Source organism: Biomphalaria glabrata, chromosome 6 (assembly GCF_947242115.1).
Source record: "Biomphalaria glabrata chromosome 6, xgBioGlab47.1, whole genome shotgun sequence".
NCBI lineage: Eukaryota > Metazoa > Mollusca > Gastropoda > Planorbidae > Biomphalaria > Biomphalaria glabrata.
Window position 1 is genome coordinate 22,868,694 of NC_074716.1, and position 23,874 is coordinate 22,892,567.

The window sequence follows — 23,874 nt, forward strand, 5'->3', positions numbered from 1 at the left end:
CGCACATAGTTTTTTACTTTGACACATGAAAATACAAAAGAAGGTCCGTTGATTTCATTATATAATAAAATTAACCTTCAAATTTGTGTTTCAAAAGCATTTTTTTACATTAATTAGTTCCTTATATATGTAACTACAGATTTCCTGACGAACATTCTTTCATTAGACAATACTCCCATCCCTAGATCTAAAACTCTAATTCAACTCTAAGATGATAAAACTTCTCTTCGCACAGATAGTTTTATACTTTAACACACGAACATACTAATTATAGTCCATTCATTTCATATTTTGATCAAATAAACATTCAAATTTGGTTTTCTAAAGCATTATTTTTAAGAGACTACATTCGTTTACAAAAGCTGCGAAGCCGAGTTGAGATAGGCCTAGATCTATATTCATTCATGAATCGCGTACTAAAAATTATTTCGTTTAATTGTTCACTTTATAATCCCATTCATTTAACAAAGCTATCGCTCTTTTCGTTTTTAATAGATATGAATGTATCGGCTTTGTGTAGACCCATTTTCGTAAAACTAATTTTATTTTCGTAGCGAAAGAGAAAAAACTTGAAAGGATCATTAGCTAAGTATCTAAATCCAATCCACTACATTAGTAAACACAAACTTAGACCCGCAGGCCGCGGGTAATGCCAGGCTAGTATAATATATAAGGATATTCTCCGACCTAGTTTGACCATATGGTTAAGACATCATCATGGGGGTTCCCTGTATATAAGGGTATTCTCTGACCTAGTTTGACCTTATACGGGTAATGGCGTCATCGTGGGGTTCCCTATATAAGCCAATCCGTGACTCGCTTTTCTCAATTTTGTGTCACTAGTTGAACCTGCAACATGTAAGCTTATTTCTCTCTATGACTGTACTCCATTTCGTTTATACTTTTGGACTCTAGAAGACTTTTATGCCACAGCCTCCAGAATCCAAGTTTTAACGATAGCAGACGTAAAGAGCAAAAGACTGTTAAATGTGTAAGTTTTTTTTTGTTTATCTTAAATTGTTTTTAACGAGGACATATATAGATAATCAGCTTCTCTAGCCAATCAATCTAGTTCTAGAATTTCGTAACTAATAGATTTACATCTATTCTAGATCTAATCTAACTTTAGTATAATTTTCGCAAAGGGGGTTTTGGTGATAGTAATCATGTGTAATTAATCAATTATAAAGACAACTTTGTAATGGATTAGGCAATTAACATTGTCTTGTTTACCATTTTCACAAATGATTTTTCCTTCTACTACTAATAAAAATTACCCCGGTTAAAATAATAATAAAAACTACAAGTTTTATATAAGGGTAACAACCGCTAAACCACGTGACGAATTTCTCAATACTGCAAAGGTTCAACTATCTTTTTCTATATAAAACAAAATTTTTTAATTAACACTTATTAATTAACTAACTAGTTAAATTTTTTGATTGGATCATGGACTATGAATAATTGTGCAAACTTTCAACTTGCTCCGGGAAGTAGACGAAATAACGTGTCCAAGGTCTGTACCTGACTGACAGGCGGAGCCAATTAATAGTAGAAGAAATAACGTGTCCAAGGTCTGTACCTGACTGACAGGCGGTGCCATTTAATAGTAGAAGAAATAACGTGTCCAAGGTCTGTACCTGACTGACAGGCGGAGCCATTTAATAGTAGAAGAAATAACGTGTCCAAGATCTGTACCTGACTGACAGGTGGAGCCATTTAATAGTAGAAGAAATAACGTGTCCAAGGTCTGTACCAGACTGACAGGCGGAGCCATTTAATAGTAGACGAAATACCGTGTTCAATGTCTGTACCAGACTGACAGGCGGAGCCATTTAATAGTAGACGAAATAACGTGTCCAAAGTCTGTACCAGATATGTTTAAAAAAAAAAAAAAGCTAAAAGCGTTGGGTGTGAATTTCACCTTAACTCAAATGAAACACCCAATGTTGTTTTTTTTTATTTTTTCAGTGAATTTTAAAATACGTTGTTTTTTTAAATTTTACTTTTTTTTGTTTGTTCTCATGCAGTGTGAGTGTTGATCTCATGCAGTGTGAGTGTTGATCTCATGCAGTGTGAGTGTTGATCTCATGCAGTGTGAGTGTTGATCTCATGCAGTGTGAGTGTTGTTCTCAAGCAGTGTGAGTGTTGATCTCATGCAGTGTGAGTGTTGATCTCATGCAGTGTGAGTGTTGTTTTGATCTCATGCAGTGTGAGTGTTGATCTCATGCAGTGTGAGTGTTGATCTCATGCAGTGTGAGTGTTGATCTCATGCAGTGTGAGTGTTGTTCTCATGCAGTGTGAGTGTTGTTCTCATGCAGTGTGAGTGTTGATCTCATGCAGTGTGAGTAATGATCTCATGCAGTGTGAGTGTTGTTCTCATGCAGTGTAAGTGTTGATCTCATGCAGTGTGAGTGTTGATCTCATGCAGTGTGAGTGTTGATCTCATGCAGTGTGAGTGTTGATCTCATGCAGTGTGAGTGTTGTTCTCATGCAGTGTGAGTGTTGATCTCATGCAGTGTGAGTGTTGTTCTCATGCAGTGTGAGTGTTGTTCTCATGCAGTGTGAGTGTTGATCTCATGCAGTGTGAGTGTTGATCTCATGCAGTGTGAGTGTTGATCTCATGCAGTGTGAGTGTTGATCTCATGCAGTGTGAGTGTTGTTCTCAAGCAGTGTGAGTGTTGATCTCATGCAGTGTGAGTGTTGATCTCATGCAGTGTGAGTGTTGTTTTGATCTCATGCAGTGTGAGTGTTGATCTCATGCAGTGTGAGTGTTGATCTCATGCAGTGTGAGTGTTGATCTCATGCAGTGTGAGTGTTGTTCTCATGCAGTGTGAGTGTTGTTCTCATGCAGTGTGAGTGTTGATCTCATGCAGTGTGAGTAATGATCTCATGCAGTGTGAGTGTTGTTCTCATGCAGTGTGAGTGTTGATCTCATGCAGTGTGAGTGTTGATCTCATGCAGTGTGAGTGTTGATCTCATGCAGTGTGAGTGTTGATCTCATGCAGTGTGAGTGTTGTTCTCATGCAGTGTGAGTGCTCGTTTATCTGTAGTGTCAGCGACAGTCAGCGTCCTTCCCTAAGCGGTGTATGAAACATGTCGACTAAGGCTTTACATCCAGCCAGAGAAACTCAGCTTCGTTTTTGTCGTCCTCCACTCTCCCATTCAACACACACACACACACATATACAATTGAACAAGAACCATTATTGCAAAGACAGTCAAATAAAGAAATTATGGCTGTACATTAACGAACTCATTTAAATCACAAAGTATATTAAAAATAGAATGACTGTAATGTCCCATATCTCTTTTCTAGAGTGGTTTGTTATCCAAGAAAACAGGACACGGTTTGATGGCTTGACACTACTTGACAGTGTATAGTCTTGACTAGCGCGTGTAGGTGTTTATCTATTGGCTACATTAGCGCTCTAGTTGGGTTAATAGGATTAGTTTGTATAGTAGATAGTTTTTTTTTAGAAACTTGTTTAATTTTCATGCAGTTCAGTTAATAGTATGATTGTTGTTATAGGCCTACACAGTACTCCCTTTTTTTTTCTAAAATTACATTTCCTGGCCGGCTGTTAGACATAAGCCAGCACGCAATGTAATGACTCGTGACAAACAGCCAATCAGACTCAAGAGCCTAGCTACAAATTTCGTCAGCAACGACTGAAAAAAAAAATAAAAAAAATAGGCCTAATTTTCTTAACAGACAGGCGTGAATTTAAGGGCAAATCTGATCTTGACCTAGCTCGATCCTCTAGAGTCTAGACTTATCCAATGTACGTGTCAGGCGCGCCAACAAGATAGATTTGAGACAAATTTATGTGATTATCGAAATCAAAATGTTGACATAACTTTTAGGGGGGGGGGGGGGAGTTGATGAAGTGACCCTAAGAAACATTTTATTTTCATTAAAAATTCCCTCAAGGTAAGTGAAAGCATGTTAATTTAATTCTTTTTGTACAACCTAGATATAGGGACTGAGCTCTTGTGAGTGATAAAAGCGCTGCTTGGTTTTGACGGACGTGTATGTGACACGTGACCTATTATAGGAGTAAGCTAATCGTGAATACAGAACTAAACGTACCTTTGAGTTCACAAAAATTGACAGGAACTCATTATATACAAAACTATATTTACACCAGATCTGACGTACAAGTTTTTAATAAGTACAAAGCTATCCTTCTGCATACAAAAATATACACTCTCACAAACATTCGCGCGTCGTGGTCATTTTCAAGTCATTGGCAATTCCTCAATGGGGAAACACATTTTAGTCCAGTGAAATAATGCATAGTCACTGTTTTAAACTTTGATGGAGAAAGAAAAATCTGTTGATTTAATTTAATTTGAGGACTGTTGCAATGATCTTAAAGATTATTAGTAATATGGGCGGCTAAGGCCTGTTTTAATATGTCAGCTTCGCTAACTCTAGTAGCTTAATTCTAATCTAGCCTCTCAGTCGAACTAAATCTAGCCTCTCAGTCTAACTAAATCTAGCCTCTCAGTCTAACTAAATCTAGCCTCTCAGTCTAACTAAAGCTAGCCTCTCAGTCTAACTAAATCTAGCCTCTCAGTCTAACTAAATCTAGCCTCTCAGTCGAACTAAATCTAGCCTCTCAGTCGAACTAAATCTAGCCTCTCAGTCGAACTAAATCTAGCCTCTCAGTCTAACTAAATCTAGCCTCTCAGTCTAACTAAAGCTAGCCTCTCAGTCTAACTAAATCTAGCCTCTCAGTCGAACTAAATCTAGCCTCTCAGTCTAACTAAATCTAGCCTCTCAGTCGAACTAAATCTAGCCTCTCAGTCGAACTAAATCTAGCCTCTCAGTCTAACTAAATCTAGCCTCTCAGTCTAACTAAATCTAGCCTCTCAGTCTAACTAAATCTAGCCTCTCAGTCGAACTAAATCTAGCCTCTCAGTCGAACTAAATCTAGCCTCTCAGCATCAATTTAGCTCATCACTGCTCACTTTTATTGCAAGATTTGCGTAAAGGCTACACAAGCTATAGCTTAGGTTTTTATCAGTGGCGTAACATCCATGGCGCGAAGGGGTTCAATGAACCCGGGTCCACGACCAAAATGGGCCCATAGCCAGTGGCGTAGCAACCATGGCGCAAAGGGATATATGTCGCTTGTGCCCATGAATAACAAACAATTTGGGAGCCCACACGAACTCTAGGGGATGATACCAAAGAAGGAAAAAAATGAATGTCTGTAAAGCCATTCATATATTCTAAATGTTAAACCAAATTTTATATTAACTTCAAAACGTTAACCCTTTGTGGTGAAATAGTTACTATTTGTTTATGTTTGTGTAAGGTCGTGAGAATGTGTTCACAACATTGATTTAGTGTGCTACTGTCCAAGTCTCTTTCGTCAGTTCATGTGTCGTTCTAGTTTAATAAAGCCTTGTTTTAGGTTAATCTTCAGTGTTCCTTTATTTCTTATTACAATTTATTAAACTAGAAACTTTCAATTCTATGGATCTATGTGCCTCACGTATCTTTTTTGGATTTTCGTTCAACACTATTCTCAGTCTGTAAGTAAAAGTAGTAATACAAATGGAACGTCTATTTAGGCCAAAAGAGCTAGACATAGAGCCTAGCTCGCCATCGGCTGCCGAGAAGTGGCTGCACTGGCTCAGAACATTTGAGAATTTCATCTCCTCAGTCTCTCATTTCGAGATTGACAAAAAGAAATTACTGGAAAACTACGTTTCTTCGAGCGTATTTCAGTACATAAGTGAGTGTACCACGTTCGAAGAAGCAATCAAAGTTCTACAAAATGTCTACGTGAAGCCTAAAAGCGAAATTTTTGCACGGCACATGATAACTCTTTGTCGACAAGAGAACAGACAAACCGTTGACTCCTTCCTACTTAAGCTTAAAAGTATGGCCAAAGACTGTGACTTCAAAGCTGTCACCGCTGAAGAACACAGAGATATCTTCGTAAGAGACGCCTTCATTACTGGACTGGCTTCAAACAGCATAAGGCTGCGACTCTTAGATAAATCTACTCTAACTCTACAGTGCGCCTGTGAAGAGGCAAGACAACTTGAATATGCCCATAACCATGCCATGGCGTATAACATCCACTCTGAAACTCCCTGTGGAGCTAGCGCCGACGACTCCAACCATAAAAGTAGAACACGAGGTGAGGCGACTAGTAAAAGATGTTTCTTTTGTGGAAACAGCCCACATCAACGCTTTAGATGTCCGGCCCGTGACGCTACATGCAACTTGTGCGGTAAGAGGGGCCATTTCCAGAAAGTCTGTAGATCGACCAGACAGACACTCAAATCTATAACCTCAGCCATAGTGAAAGCAGATGATGAGACGTCTCGGACTACAACCGTTGGATCTTCCTGGGCATCGACACCAGCGTCCGGTCTTACTAAATCTACTATTTCAATACTCGTCAATGGAATACCATTGAAGGCTCTCGTAGATACGGGGAGCAGTGAAAGCTATATATCTTCTTCAATTGCTAAAAGGTACAAATGGAAATTAGAAACGTCCAGAAACAGAATCTACATGGCCTCTACACATCTTTCTCGCACTACTCAAGGCCATATTTTCGCTAAAATAAAGTACAAAGATGAACAATATGAAAGTGTTAAGCTCTCACTACTAGATGGACTAGTATCTGATGTAATCTTAGGGCTAGATTTCATCAGCCAGCACGAAAAACTGATGATCCCATTTGAGGGAAAACGAAGCACTCTCCAGGTGTGTACGCTGAAAGCTGCACGAGTTGAAGCCCCTCTCTCCTTGGCTAATCTTGCTCCTAACTGCCACCCCATAGCCACTAAATCTAGAAAATATTCTATGCCTGACTCCAAATTCATTCAAGTTGAAATCAAGAGACTTCTATCTGACAAAATTATTGAGCCTTCCACGTCCCCGTGGCGAGCCCAGATAATTGTAACAACGAATGAAAGGCACAAAAAGAGAATGGTTATCGACTATAGCCAAACCATCAATCGATTCACTTACCTTGACGCGTATCCCGTGCCAAAAGTGGATGAACTGGTGCAGGAAATATCTAAATACTCAATGTACAGTACATTCGACCTCAAAAGCGCTTACCACCAGATACCTATCAGGGATGATGAAAAGCCGTACACGGCGTTCGAGGCTGGCGGAAAGCTTTATCAGTTTTGCCGCATTCCTTTTGGAGTGACAAACGGAGTCGCTGCATTTCAAAGGACGATCAACACAATAATTGAGAAGCAGGGCTACAGGATACGTTCGCTTACGTGGATAACGTTACCATCTGCGGACGTGACTCCAGTAGCCACGACCAGAATCTACAGAGATTTCTCAATGCCGCTAAAAGGTACGGTATCACCTTCAACAATGATAAAAGTTCTATTGCGACTAATAAAGTATGCCTCCTAGGCTACGAAATCTCACAAGGGCAATTAAGACCTGACCCCGAAAGATTTCAAGCATTGAGAAATCTACCTCCACCACAAGACATGAAATCACAAAAGCGGGTGATTGGACTACTGTCCTATTATTCTCAATGGATCCCCAATTTCTCCAGCAAGATCCATTTATTGGTGAACAACAAAGCCTTTCCTCCCCCTGAACAAGTACAGGAAGCTTTTAAACAGCTAAAACACGAACTTGAAAACGCTGCTGTGACGACGATAGATTATAATCGACCACTAACAGTCGAAACAGATGCCTCCGACATCGCGATTGCCGCCACTCTTAATCAAGACGGCCGTCCTGTCGCCTTCTTTTCAAGAACACTCACTAATAGTGAACGCAGAAACTCAGCAGTCGAAAAGGAAGCATACGCTATCGTAGAAGCCCTGAGAAAATGACAACATTACCTTATCAGTAGACCCTTCACATTGGTTACAGATCAACGCTCAGTGTCTTTTATGTTTGACCAGCAGAACAAGGGCAAGATCAAAAACGAAAAGATACAAAGATGGCTACTGGAGCTTAGTTGTTTCCAATATGACGTCGTATATCGACCCGGGATACCTTTTCAAGAAACCACTTTGCGTCAGCAATGACTGGAGAAGACCTCAAACTATGACACAACAACCTCTGTCACCCAGGGGTCACGAGACTTTTCCATTTCGTTCGGACTAAGAACTTACCTTTTTCCTGCGAGGACGTCCGCAAAGTGGTAAACCAATGTAAAACTTGCGCTGAACTGAAGCCTAGATTCTTCAAACAGTTTTCAGGCACCCTCATCAAGGCTACCCAACCATTTCAGAGAGTAAGCATAGATTTTAAGGGGCCACTCCCATCTGCTACTCACAATAAATACTTATTAACAATGGTGGATGAGTACTCACGCTTCCCATTTGCCTACCCATGTCCCGATATGTCCTCATCTACTGTCATAAAGTGTTTAAATCAGCTGTTTTCCTTAGTTGGGATGCCAGAGTACGTCCATTCTGACAGAGGTACGTCCTTTATGTCGAGGGAGGTGCAATCCTTTCTGCACGAGAGGGGAATAGCTACAAGTAGAACAACCGCTTTTAATCCTTCAGGCAACGGACAAATCGAACGACTAAACAAAACTCGATGGAACGCTGTTACTTTAGCACTGAAAGACCTCGATCTCCCGATCTCAAGATGGGAGCTTGTCTTGAACCAGGCCCTATACTCGATTAGATCATTACTATCTATGGCAACAAACGAAACTCCACATGAGAGAGTTTTCCGGTTCAACCGGAAATCCTCCTTCGGGATATCTATCCCCACTTGGCTATCTAGCCCAGGTCGAGTGTTGCTGAGAAGAGAGAACCGATCTTCAAAGTATGATCCTCTCACGGAGGAAGTCGAATTGCTGATGTGTAACCCCCAATATGCCGTCGTACGGTTGCCCAGCGGTAAAGAGGAGACGGTCTCTCTAAGACGCTTGGCTCCCACCCCCTCCCCATCCACAACAACAAGTGAACCATCGTTCTTCCCTCAGGGTGAGGATAATGAATATCCTCCAGAAACTCAAAACACGGAAGTACCAGTCAACACCCCTACGGTGATACAAGAAAGGAAAGAACCCCTGGTAGGCTCTGAGGACCTCCGAGCGCTTCCTCTTAAAAATACCCCACTTGACGCTCAGGAACTCACTAGTGACTCCCAAACTGTAGAACAGGATAGTCAACCCCGTTACAACTTAAGAGAGAGAAGAACCAGGCCGAACTATAGAGTCTAGAGTTGTTCCTCTATTGCACTACTTATGTTCTACATAAACTGGCATTGTTTATCTCTTGCTACTGATACTAGAGTTTACTTTTCACTTACTTACGTACATGTCTACTTACTACACTATTTGCTAATATTTAAAACATAAACTTTTAATTGTTTATAAGTCATACAACGGATACTGGTTTTTAGGTTTCTTTGCATCACCATTCACTATTGTTTACAAGAGAAATTAATATTTCGACACTATTTATTGATCTATTGTATTACAGGCACTGGCATTCTCTTTTTATTTATGCTATTGGCCTACTATATTACTATACTTGCTATTTTAATTCTAGGCGGGGTGAATGTGGTGAAATAGTTACTATTTGTTTCTGTTTGTGTAACGTCGTGAGAATGTGTTCACAACATTGATTTAGTGTGCTACAGTCCAAGTCTCTTTCGTCAGTTCATGTGTCGTTCTAGTTTAATAAAGCCTTGTTTTAGGTTAATCTTCAGTGTTCCTTTATTTCTTATTACACCCTTGTTTTCAGCAAGAGTATGTGTACCAGCCGCTAGGACTGCTTTGATGTAAGGAACTAGTTTCATCAGGTTTACTGTAATTGTGCCTAGTCCTAATTACACTCTCCGTTGGCGGTGACGTTTGCTGCGTCCTCTGTATGTTAATAAAACCATTGATAGGTTTTCATAGTTGTGAGAATCAGAAGTATGCAAAATTGGATGAACCAATACCCCAAGTAATGAAAAATCGCCATATTCATGAAATAAAATGCGAGACTATGGATATGATGGTGCTTCTGATACGAGTAGACCTAAACAGTGCAATCAGGCAACGCTTCAACAAAAGTAGCCACTGCGCTAACAAAAACTTGTACTTTGTTTTGAATGATTCCGTCACCTGTTTTCAATAAGTTTTAATAATTAAAAAAAAATGCTTACGTGCTCACTGCATATCAAGATGGGTGCTTCTTAAATTCAATAGGGAAGTAAAGTTTCTAAGACATTCTAAACAATGTGCACTACAAGGTGGTCATCAAGGAATCATGCTCTAACAGCAATGAGATTCAGATATTTTGATGCTATACTCCCCAAAGGAAGACTCGAACCTGCAGCACTTCAGGTACAATTAGAAACAACCGACACTATTGTGCTGTATACTTTAAGAGTACATTGTTAGCGCAATCAACGTTGTGTAACTAAATGTTGGTAACTTAGCAGCAAGATCTAAATATAAATATGCATTAACTGGAGAAGATCTACACCTACTGGGGTGCTGACAAGGGGCTTGAAGTTGGTTTTATTTATATTTTTTTTCAGGAACAAAAAAGCTGTTGTACTTCTAATGCAGAATGGAGTTTTAGTCAAGTAAAAATGATATCAATGCTTAAAAGAAATTATGACATAAAGTGAAGACGTTTCATCTACTAAATAAAACCTTTCCTAAAACTGTTTTTGTGGAAATCGTCTATAGCAAGATCAAGTCATAAATATCTTTGAAAGAAGACTTCTAGCGAGTAGGTCATACTGAAACGTCAGGACGGTTACAATTCTTCCGAGTGACGTGCCATCGTTCAGTTGACACTGTTTAGGCTAACACACAGGCACGCCACAATACATCTTTATGAACACCAGTACGATCTATTGATCAAGGACATTATAAAGGTACGTGGCTAAATGCCTAGAATTCAGTATCAACCTGTCCCAAGCTTCACTTTGATCAACTCAGGCGCCATTATGCCCTCACTGGAATAGAGGAAAGTAGCTGAACAGTTTGTTACCGATTCAGGATATTTGTCTTATATTATTATTATTAAAGACATTTTATTTATAAGCCTAGATTTCTATGTGGTGTTCATGGAAAATTGGGGGGGGGGGGGGGGGTCGCCGATAAAGAACCTTGCCCCGGATGCTCCGAGTTTGAACTTTGTTAATTAAAAGGCCAGAAAAATGAAATTTTAGCAAATGATTGTAAGATTTATTTACTGTTAGCTGATTTACATAGAACTAGATAAATAGTTTTTATCCATATTTAGTAATTTGACACAAAAAAGTGTTTTCAGAAAGAAAATGTGTATATTTGGAAACAAGAGCTAGTAAAATCTTTTAATACTGTTAGAGGTTGTACACTATTATTTATATGGAGTCAATACTGAATCAAACGTAATGACTTTATTACCTGGAAAATGTACCAATACATACAGACGACTCGGTATTTTATGTCACACACGGGTACCTTGCTACGCCACTAGTTTTTTTGTTACTGTTTTTGGACCCCCCCCCCCCCCCGTCCTAAAAAATGTCCCAGTGAACTTGATATGAATAATTATGATTTTAGGTATTATTTCACTATCACTTGATTATATATAATTTTATATCAATTTAACCCTTTGGGTATCCCTAAGTTATCTTTGGCAATGGCATAGGATATCTGAACCAACAAATGACCCCATATCTCAAATGACTTCATGTCTCAAATGACTTTATCAAGTCTAAATCCAGTCCGGATCAGTTTCACTAAATCTGGCCTTTGACTCTCCATGTAGACTCCCAGGCACCACCCCGTCATTTTGTACGAGCACGAATAAAGCTTTAAAAAAAACTAAATGGGCGACCTTTTTTTAGTTTTAAACTCTAGATTTCTCAGAATTAGGATTTTTTTCTGAAGTCCAAGCATATTGTAATGCCTTTGATGTTTTACGAATGCCCCCCTTCCCCTCCCCACCTAGGGAAAAAATGCCTGCCGGATGATAGAACAAAGTCAGAGATTACGATCTAAGTAGGAGTAATACAAACACATCATTAACCAGCCTTTTGGATTCACTGTTGTGGTCTCGCGACCAAACAGCCAACCATCGCCTCGCTTGCTGTTTTTTTTTTTACAAACTAGACTGAATGCTGCTCTCCCCCCACCCCCCCTAAAAAAAACTGTTAGCTAACAGAACCACACCGAAAAATGACTGCTAAATATAGATGTAAACACGGTCACACAGCCATACAGAGCCTCGCTTACAATTTTGTTAGCGATTACGTTCAACTTATTGGCGGCTACATTACAGACAGACCTACTACAGGGATACCAGTCAAGTACCCGCTAGATAGATGCAGATTTGTTGCCCTTATTGTGATGTGATTGTGATAAATAACAACAAACGTGATTGCTACTGATTGTATCGGAAAGGTAGGTTACTCAGTGTGGTAAAAATGTATTTTTGTTTGACTAACGTTAAGATGTAGTGTGTGCTTTATGAGATGGCAATGTCCGTGAGCAGCATTTTAATATCAGACTCTGTTGTCTTCAAGCATTTGTTCTTACTCAAAGGAATTAAAAGCATGTTGGTTTGTTTTTTAGAATCATGAACTCTTGTGAATTATAAAGAGGTTTTCATTTTTTGACTGAGGAATGTTTAATTAAATCGCTAATATAAATAATAGGCTATAAAGAACAAAATGTATCATTATTTGAACACACTACGTCTAACCATGTGGTTATCTTCTAACCACAATGTTATCTTCTAACCACCTTGTTATCTTCTAACCACATTGTCATCTTCTAACCACAGTGTCATCTTCTAACCACAATGTTATCTTCTAACCACAATGTTATCTACTAACCACAATGTTATCTACTAACCACAATGTTATCTACTAACCACAATGTTATCTTCTAACCACAATGTTATCTTCTAACCACAATGTTATCTTCTAACCACAATAACTTCGTCCATACAAAATGTAGATCGTATTTTCATATTCATTCATGCGTGTCGCAGTGATTTCCAGGACACTGAAAACTTATCGTTCCCACTTCCCAACTAAAGAACCTCTATCAAACCATGCAATCTATGGGGCAGATGAAGTATAGGCCATCTGTTTCTGTGGCCCACGGTTAACGAGGGTATCATGTGGCTAGCACAACGACCAACAGCCCCCGTTCTCTTTGAGCTTGTACTAAATCTATGTAAAAATAAAATTAAAAAAATGATTAATAAATAAATGGCCCTAGAAAATCAGGCATGTGCAATGAAACACAGTCCACTATTTTATACTTTGATGGGGAAAATCTAATGATTATAAATTAATTTGAGCCTTGTTGCAATTCTCTCAAAGTATTTATGAGCTCAGTGGACGGCTAAGGCCAATGCACTCGCCACACACAATTTCTTAATAATAAGGACCTTGAAAACTCCAAGCACCTCTGTATCAATAAACAAGATTAGATAGTGAGTTTGCGTTTTCAAATAAACTCAGAGGCGGCCCCCTTCACCGATTACTCGACAATGTAACAAAATAGCATACACAGGCTACTAACTCTCCCCTGTCATAAAGATAGCCTCCTAGTCTTTAATAACACATCTCAGTTTCAATCTAAACTTTGTCAGCTTAGCCACTCAGCTTCAATCTAAACTTTGTCAGCTTAGCCACTCAGCCTCAATCTAAACTTTGTCAGCTTAGCCACTCAGCTTCAATCTAAACTTTGTCAGCTTAGCCACTCAGCCTCAATCATAACTTTGCCAGCTTAGCCACTCAGCTTCAATCTAAACTTTGTCAGCTTAGCCATTCAACCTCAATCATAGCTTTGTCAGCTTAGCCACTCAGCCTCAATCTAAACTTTGTCAGCTTAGCCACTCAGCCTCAATCATAACTTTGTCAGCTTAGCCACTCAGCTTCAATCATAACTTTGTCAGCTTAGCCACTCAGCCTCAATCTAAACTTTGTCAGCTTAGCCACTCAGCCTCAATCATAACTTTGTCAGCTTAGCCACTCAGCCTCAATCTAAACTTTGTCAGCTTAACCACTCAGCCTCAATCATAACTTTGTCAGCTTAGCCACTCAGCCTCAATCATAACTTTGTCAGCTTAGCCATTCAGCCTCAATCTAAACTTTGTCAGCTTAGCCACTCAGCCTCAATCTAAACTTTGTCAGCTTAGCCACTCAGCCTCAATCTAAACTTTGTCAGCTTAGCCACTCAGCCTCAATCTAAACTTTGTCAGCTTAGCCACTCAGCCTCAATCTAAACTTTGTCAGCTTAGCCACTCAGCCTCAATCTAAACTTTGTCAGCTTAGCCACTCAGCTTCAATCTAAACTTTGTCAGCTTAGCCACTCAGCCTCAATCTAAACTTTGTCAGCTTAGCCACTCAGCCTCAATCATAACTTTGTCAGCTTAGCCACTCAGCCTCAATCATAACTTTGTCAGCTTAGCCACTCAGCTTCAATCTTAACTTTGTCAGCTTAGCCACTCAGCCTCAATCATAACTTTGTCAGCTTAGCCACTCAGCTTCAATCTAAACTTTGCCAGCATAGTCACTCAGCTTCAATCTAAACTTTGTCAGCTTAGCCACTCAGCCTCAATCATAACTTTGTCAGCTTAGCCACTCAGCTTCAATCTAAACTTTGCCAGCATAGTCACTCAGCCTCAATCTAAACTTTGTCAGCTTAGCTACTCAGCTTCAATCTAAACTTTGCCAGCATAGTCACTCAGCCTCAATCTAAACTTTGTCAGCTTAGCCACTCAGCTTCAATCTAAACTTTGCCAGCATAGCCACTCAGCCTCAATCTAAACTTTGTCAGCTTAGCCACTCAGCTTCAATCATAACTTTGTCAGCTTAGCCACTCAGCCTCAATCATAACTTTGTCAGCTTAGCCACTCAGCCTCAATCATAACTTTGTCAGCTTAGCCACTCAGCCTCAATCATAACTTTGTCAGCTTAGCCATTCAGCCTAAATCTAAACTTTGTCAGCTTAGCCACTCAGCCTCAATCTAAACTTTGTCAGCTTAGCCACTCAGCTTCAATCTAAACTTTGTCAGCTTAGTCACTCAGCTTCAATCATAACTTTGTCAGCTTAGCCACTCAGCCTCAATCATAACTTTGTCAGCTTAGCCATTCAGCCTCAATCATAACTTTGTCAGCTTAGCCACTCAGCCTCAATCTAAACTTTGTCAGCTTAGCCACTCAGCTTCAATCATAACTTTGTCAGCTTAGCCACTCAGCTTCAATCTAAACTTTATCAGCTTAGCAACTAAGCTTTAATCTAAACTTTGTCAGCTAAGTCACTCAGCTTCAATCATAACTTTGTCAGCTTAGCCACTCAGCCTCAATCTAAACTTTGTCAGCTTAGCCACTCAGCTTCAATCATAACTTTGTCAGCTTAGCCACTCAGCTTCAATCTAAACTTTGTCAGCTTAGCCACTCAGCCTCAATCTAAACTTTGTCAGCTTAGCCACTCAGCCTAAATCTAAACTTTGTCAGCTTAGCCACTCAGCCTCAATCTAAACTTTGTCAGCTTAGCCACTCAGCCTCAATCTAAACTTTGTCAGCTTAGCCACTCAGCCTCAATCATAACTTTGTCAGCTTAGCCACTTAGCCTCAATCTAAACTTTGTCAGCTTAGCCACTCAGCTTCAATCATAACTTTGTCAGCTTAGCCACTCAGCCTCAATCTAAACTTTGTCAGCTTAGCCATTCAGCCTCAATCTAAACTTTGTCAGCTTAGCCACTCAGCCTCAATCTAAACTTTGTCAGCTTAGCCACTCAGCTTCAATCTAAACTTTGTCAGCTTAGCCACTCAGCCTCAATCATAACTTTGTCAGCTTAGCCACTCAGCCTCAAACATAACTTTGTCAGCTTAGCCACTCAGCCTCAATCTAAACTTTGTCAGCTTAGCCACTCAGCCTCAATCTAAACTTTGTCAGCTTAGCCACTCAGCCTCAATCATAACTTTGTCAGCTTAGCCACTCAGTCTCAATCTAAACTTTGTCAGCTTAGCCACTCAGCTTCAATCATAACTTTGTCAGCTTAGCCACTCAGCTTCAATCTAAACTTTGTCAGCTTAGCCACTCAGCCTCAATCTAAACTTTGTCAGCTTAGCCACTCAGCCTAAATCTAAACTTTGTCAGCTTAGCCACTCAGCTTCAATCTAAACTTTGTCAGCTTAGCCACACAGCTTCAATCTAAACTTTGTCAGCTTAGCCACTCAGCCTCAATCTAAACTTTGTCAGCTTAGCCACTCAGCCTCAATCTAAACTTTGTCAGCTTAGCCACTCAGCTTCAATCATAACTTTGTCAGCTTAGCCACTCAGCCTCAATCATAACTTTGTCAGCTTAGCCACTCAGCCTCAATCTAAACTTTGTCAGCTTAGCCACTCAGCCTCAATCATAACTTTGTCAGCTTAGCCACTCAGCTTCAATCTAAACTTTGCCAGCATAGTCACTCAGCCTCAATCTAAACTTTGTCAGCTTAGCCACTCAGCCTCAATCTAAACTTTGTCAGCTTTGCCACTCAGCCTCAATCTAAACTTTGTCAGCTTAGCCACTCAGCCTCAATCTAAACTTTGTCAGCTTAGCCACTCAGCTTCAATCATAACTTTGTCAGCTTAGCCACTCAGCCTCAATCATAACTTTGTCAGCTTAGCCACTCAGCCTCAATCATAACTTTGTCAGCTTAGCCACTCAGCTTCAATCTAAACTTTGTCAGCTTAGCCACTCAGCTTCAATCTAAACTTTCTAGTAATCTAGTCTTTCAGCACAAATCTACCCTCTCAGCATCAATGAAGCCTCTTATGTTAAAAACAAACCTCCACATTCTCCCTAATTGATTATACTTAAGTCTACTAATCCAATTCTACCTTTTACCCAACAATCCGCACCTGTATGTATACGAGGGTACCTAATAATCGTCAGACTACAAAATGTTTATACTTATCGCTGGAACACAGTATGTTTTTGATCAACAAACATGTAATGAAAATACACATTTTATTTTCACTGCTTAATTATGTATTTAGAAAATATTAACATGTATTACAAGGTTACAAAGACAGTTTGTGTGGAAACACAAACTCAAAATTGGCCCCCGAAGTGGTCCACCCAGGCAGGTAAAAAGGCAGGTTTCAATATTTTCAGAAAGATTATCAGAATGAAATTCTATCAAAGGCAATGACAGAGAAGAATGGAGAAAGAAGGTTGACAGATCTTGTGTGGTGCCCTAACGGTTCAGCACACCAAAAGATAGGTGAAAGTGAATGTGAAGTTAGATAAAGAAGCGCTTTTACAAATTAAAACAATGTTACGAGACAGTTTGTGTGGAAACACAAACTCAAAATCGGTCCCCGAAGTGGTCCACCTAGGCAGGTAAAAAGGCAGGTTTCTATATTTTCAGAACGAATATCAGAATAAAATTCTATCAAAGGCAAATGACAGAGAAGAATGGAGAAAGAAGGTTGACAGATCTTGTGTGGTATCCCAATGGTCCTTCAGACCAAGGGATGGGTGAAAGGGAAGGAGAAGTGCGATGTGAGCCTGGCCTAACTGATGTCATATAATAATTATCTAATTGTTCTGTAAAGGGTCAATCTCTTATTCAAAGCCTCAAGACAAAACAAAATTCTCCCCTTCCTTTAAGTTCTGTATTATGTTTCCATGTGACGCTGCAGTTTACACAATAATATGAAAAACTACTTATTAATTGTTGTTTTAAATTATGTTACACTTATATGCATACAAAAGTATTTTTTCTCTTCAAAAATAAAAGTAACTTTTTTTTTGTAAATGTAGTACTCAGTATAACAGAATTTAACTTAGTAATACAAATGTAAAAAAAAATATTTTTTGACAAAAAATCTAAAACCGTTTGCATAAATATTTTAAAAATATGGTAAATTATGATCTCCCTTACTAAGTTACCTCTAGTGTTTGTTACTATTAATAGTGAATAGTTGTAAAAAAAATGGTGTAATTTTATGAAAACATGAACTGCTTGCATAGTTGATTTAAAAAATTAAAATTTTCACTTTAAGAAAAGAAAAAAGTTACCGTTGCACTAGAACTTTGAATGGTCTAAAATACCATGATGTCGGATTTTCATTATCTTTTCTAGTTTACGAGATCTAAACGGGACGGACGGACAGACAAACCACACAAAACTAATAGCGTCTATTCCCCTTTCGGGGGCGCTAAAAATCATTCTTTTACTGGATTTCATACTCGCAAACTTATCAATAAGTTTATTACTCCATAGATTCCAGACATTGTAGTTGAACTGTCTTATCGCTGCTCTCGACATATAAAGTTTGTTTGTTTGTTTTTGTTTGTGCTTGCCAACCTTAAGGATTTTGTTTAAGTACAAGTTCATATTTGGATAACATTACTACCATTTCAATATTGAAACCTGCCTTTTTACCTGCCTGGGTGGACCACTTCGGGGGCCAATTTTGAGTTTGTGTTTCCACACAAACTGTCTCGTAACATTGTTTTAATTTGTAAAAGCGCTTCTTTAGTTCCTGTACGCTTTTCAAGTTTTCTTACCTATTTTTGTTTGTATTGTTACCGTTTAGTGATTTTTACTAAAGATTGCATTGTTTCATTTGTCGTTACAAACCAAACAGTATAATATATAACCGTTTTCGTACGAAGCTCTGTTCTAAATTTAATAATCTTACAGCTTGATAAATCTTATAACTTGTGATACAATTTCATAATCAACAAACTTTTCAAGTAGAATTGATAATATTTGTACAGTTGTGTTACTATCAATGTAGGTTATTGCTTAATGTATTCTTGTTCAACAAAAGAACAAACCAACGGGGATTCTTTTTTTCTTGGGTGTGGGGGGGGGGATGGTACAATAGCACTATTTTAGAGACGCCACTGTTTGTGCAATCTGTTAGTCAGAGCTCTTCAAGATCTGTAAATGCATTATTTTAATATCGTTTTCAGACATTGCAAAGTCGCGGAGTATGCCGCAGTGAGACATAGACCGTCTATTGGCTCAGAGCCATTCATCGTTCAAAGTAATTTCTTAAGAAAATGTCGCTTTGACTGAGACTTAATATCGTGCAGGTGTCTGATAACCCTAGCTATGAAGTGAGAGTCACGAAAGTAAGGAGTTGTTAAATGTATTGCTACATGCAACAACTGATGGTCTTCCATCTTCAAGCTGGGATTTCCGGGAAGCACGAGATACGTGAGATCGAAGTTGCGTTTTCTTGAAACTGAAAGTAGCTCTTTTCGTAGAATCGGTTGACCTCCATTTTGTTTAAAATTAAGATATGAAGCATTATTATGAAATCCTATCAAGAACAAGGTAAATAATAAAAACCTTTTTGTTAGTTGATCAAAAATATTTCTATTTTGTTTCTCCCAATGTTTTTGTTTGATAATAATCAAATTAATAGGACTATGGACAGTTTTATCCCCTTCGTTGATTTTTTTCCTATGTGTGTCTCTACTTTGTCACAAGGGAAAGGGCGGTAAATGGAGGCGCCTCGTTTAGCTTAATGCTAAAGTTTGCACCCTTAATTGTTCCATCAATAAATATCTTTCATTTATTGTAGACTGTAGAAATATATAAAATGTGTAGTCCGAGTTACCGATTTACCATGACTAACTTAATATGACTATCAAATGAGATTACCCAAATTGTGATTTCTAAGTGCATTACTTTTGTTTAATACTCTTTATAACTAAAACTTTTCTTGGTGGAAACATTATTGATTGTAATTTCTGAATTATTATTTCTGCAATTCAATAAATTCTCTCTGTACAATCTCAGTATCTTGTGTAGGTTTTAATGTTAATAATGCTGCATGTCAAGCTGTTACTGGGTCTATAGTGTGTTGAAAAAAAGGATCAGTAAACGTCTTCGGTCATGTCCGTCAGGTGATATTTATTACATTGAACAGTAAAAGGCTTCAGAGAACTTATTAATAGGCATATAGTGAGTGAAATTCGTCAAGTAGATTTCGGCAAAATTATAAACTTTCTTTTAATGGAATAATTCAACTGGTCAAATAATTCAAGTGGTCAAATAATTCAACTAGTCAAATAATTCAACTGGATTTTAATCTACCGCAGAACGAAACAAGCGATATATAAAGGATACTTGAAAAAGGCTTATCTAAAGGAAAAACGCCACATTTTACCAATCTCTCTGTACTGTAAGATTTATTTTCTTTTTTGATATCAAAGAAAATTAAATAACGTATTCCAAATTTGTACCAGACAGATTGGGTTGATATAAGTCTAGTAAAAAAGCAAGATACTGTTCAAGATAAACAATAAAACTGAATATTTTATATTGACTTGCGCTAAAGTTTAAACATTACAAGAACAACTACTCGTAATGACTTCAAAGTCTTATAAGACTTTAGATGGTGGTATCCTATTGTTTAATTAATTAACATTGAAAATATCATATTTTAGCAAAGATATTAAAATATATATTTATAAGAAACTTAATCTACCCTTTTTCGTATTTCCACATTATAAATATCCTTCTTATCCAACAAGAGTTCCGTAGGCCAATATATAATTCCGGATTAAAAAAAAGGAACCTGCTTTAAATACCACTTAAAGATAGAGCACTTAAGCAACTAGTAACTCATCAATAGGAGATTTCAGTTTTAATACAGACATCAATAGAACTCCATCATTTCAACGAGGAAGTTGTTCAATAAATAGTGGCATTGCTATCGCTATTCCGTTTTCATGTTTGATAGTCTAATTAGGGCCACAATACAAATTTTAATGGGGTAAAGATGTCAGAACATCTAAATTTCAACTCAAAAAATAGTATGATGAACCGTTGGATAATCAAGTCCTAAAGAATCTGACTGGATGAATTTTGTGTGTATAAATTTTATTGCGTCAACATGATTGACCTTTATACTTATTATCTCAATGCCAACAGTAAGTATTATGTACAAGACAGCAGTGTTGAGGTCATATTGCTAGTACTACTATGGCCTTCTTCAGTCGCGAAGCGATTATAGATTATCTCGTAGAAATGAGATGAATGTCTGGTCCGAACGACTTCGTCCACACAATGCCCGCCTCTCCACACAGAAAATGTGGATCAAACGAACGGCAAGTGCCGAAAAAAATTGGGATCAGCGGCATCTCAGGTTCTTCCAGTACTCTGTACTTTAAGTTGCCTAAGGTTCTTCCAGTACTCTGTACTTTAAGTTGCCTAAGGTTCTTCCAGTACTCTGTACTTCAAGTTGCCTAAGGGTCGCCGGCTCCTCCCGAAGCCTTTCCAATGTTTTGGCATAGCATCAAAGGCAGCAGAGGTTTGAATTAAAAGTTTTCCTTCTTCCAGATGGGTAGCCTGTCAAGGCTAACGAGCCGCTTCTGCCCGAAGATTACTAGGCAACAGTTGCTCGCCCTTGCACTTTCTCCTGTCAGTGAGAACAGTTCCGCCGCAACCAGTATCTAAGCCAAACGTAAAGGCCAGGAGTTGAACTGGTTGTCAGAAGGTGTTATTGCCGGATATGGTAATAGATATAAACATTCCATTTCCACTACTTACAAAATTCTTCCAACAGCATGGCCCTTAGGATCCTACATAATAGTTGAACATTTGTGTATTTAACATCCAATCGACAGATACGTTGTTGTTACGTAAATTAACATGTCTATATTTGCATAATGAGAGGTATTGAATGTTTTGACAAGGACTTTCACTTGGTGTTACATGAACCAGATATACAGATGGCGAGTATTTTATCCATCTATTAGAAAACACAACAACAACACGTGGTCCCATCGGTGTTTATCCAGTATCGATGAGAAATATTTGTGATGTTAAAGTCTTGTGTAGAACTCTATGTCGTGACACATGACCTGGGAACTGTTTGGTGCAGCTATCCTTCTGTAGTACCATCTTTATTCTCTTTATTTAGTTGCAGGAATTTCTGTTAGGGAAAAAGTAAATATGAGTTAGTATAAGTTAGGATTGTCACTTAAACCACAATAATGCAGTGTCAACATTTGTATACAAATTACAAAGTCATGGCTATCTTAGTGAATACTTCATTAAACACATTGAAAACAAAAGCTACGTTAGATAATGAAAACATTTGAAATACAAAACACTTTTTGTTTTCTTGAATGACATCAAGTGTTTTCAAACCTTCACACATTGAAGAACAACAGCGTTATGTATGGAGTATATAGCGAAAAGGCCTTGGCTATGTTTTATCACGCTCACATCTGCAATATTTTAAGTTTCAATATCACTGCCTGGTATGGCAATCTGAGCATTAAAAATAAAAATAAACTTTATAGAATCCTAAATGCTGCTGGCAAAATCATTGGCAAAAAACAAACCCCATTTGGGCAGTTGTTTGAGACAAACATCCCTAAAAAAAGCTAACAAGATCCTCGAAATAAAGAATCACCCTTTGGGTCAGGATTTCGTGATTTTACCATCACAAAAGAGATACAAGACACCGATAGCAAAGACAAACAGACACAAAACAGACACAAACACTCTTTTGTTCCCCTGGCAATCAAATCATTAAATAAGAACAATCTGGTATAAACTTTGTCACATGTAAATTATGAGTGAGTCTGGTGTGAATGTACACTTTGGTTTTTTATAGTTATAATGTTTTTTGTTTGGTGTAATGCACAAATTGTAAGACAAATTTCCTTACGGATAATAAAGATTATTATTATTGTTTCAGTTTCAAACTAGGAAATCAGATAATTTTAGTTTCATTCTAATGATATTAATATATAGCTATAATCCATGTTTTATATACTCTCGGTTTCAAACTTGACACTAAGATATTTATTTCTAAATGATAGTTTCAGTTTCAAAATTGGCAGCTAAATGAAGATGTTGTTTTTTTCTTTGACTGAACGTGGAGGCCGCTATTTGTTATTAAGAAGGACTACATTCACGTTTTTAATTTATGTTACGGACAACAATTTTTACACTTGAGTAAAATTCTACTGGCATTACCCACCGGCTACGCCCGTTGATTAGTTCCCAGGCTCTATATATATACTTATAACTTGGATCGGCTCTAAAATCGAGTATCCCCCCCCTTTACTTTAATAAGTAAGCGGCTCTAACTTTACTTTAATAAGTAAGCGGCTCTAACTTTACTTTAATAAGTAAGCGGCTCTAACTTTACTTTAATAAGTAAGCGGCTCTAACTTTACTTTAATAAGTAAGCGGCTCTAACTTTACTTTAATAAGTAAGCGGCTCTAACTTTACTTTAATAAGTAAGCGGCTCTAACTTTAATAAGTAAGCGGCTCTAACTTTACTTTAATAAGTAAGCGGCTCTAACTTTAATAAGTAAGCGGCTCTAACTTTACTTTAATAAGTAAGCGGCTCTAACTTTAATAAGTAAGCGGCTCTAACTTTACTTTAATAAGTAAGCGGCTCTAACTTTACTTTAATAAGTAAGCGGCTCTAACTTTAATAAGTAAGCGGCTCTAACTTTACTTTAATAAGTAAGCGGCTCTAACTTTAATAAGTAAGCGGCTCTAACTTTACTTTAATAAGTAAGCGGCTCTAACTTTACTTTAATAAGTAAGCGGCTCTAACTATACTTTAATAAGTAAGCGGCTCTAACTTTAATAAGTAAGCGGCTCTAACTTTACTTTAATAAGTAAGCGGCTCTAACTTTAATAAGTAAGCGGCTCTAACTTTACTTTAATAAGTAAGCGGCTCTAACTTTACTTTAATAAGTAAGCGGCTCTAACTTTACTTTAATAAGTAAGCGGCTCTAACTTTACTTTAATAAGTAAGCGGCTCTAACTTTACTTTAATAAGTAAGCGGCTCTAACTTTACTTTAATAAGTAAGCGGCTCTAACTTTACTTTAATAAGTAAGCGGCTCTAACTTTACTTTAATAAGTAAGCGGCTCTAACTTTACTTTAATTTGGTCTACTTCAA

General features: G+C 38.1%; 1 protein-coding gene and 1 pseudogene across 2 annotated transcripts in view; both read left to right on the forward strand.

Annotated features, from left to right (window-relative positions):
- Positions 1 to 843: 843 nt before the first annotated feature.
- Positions 844 to 23,874, forward strand: part of LOC129926585 (uncharacterized) — a 72,444-nt gene continuing 49,413 nt past the window's right edge. The window contains exons 1-2 of one of the 2 annotated variants that reach the window (XM_056031480.1): positions 844 to 991; positions 12,244 to 12,365. The gene's annotated coding sequence lies outside the window, so the exon portion shown is untranslated. The remainder of the gene's footprint in view (positions 992 to 12,243; positions 12,366 to 23,874) is intronic. The other variant, XM_056031482.1, reaches the window with a different exon arrangement.
- On the forward strand, positions 5,280 to 7,842 carry LOC129926842 (uncharacterized; annotated as a pseudogene).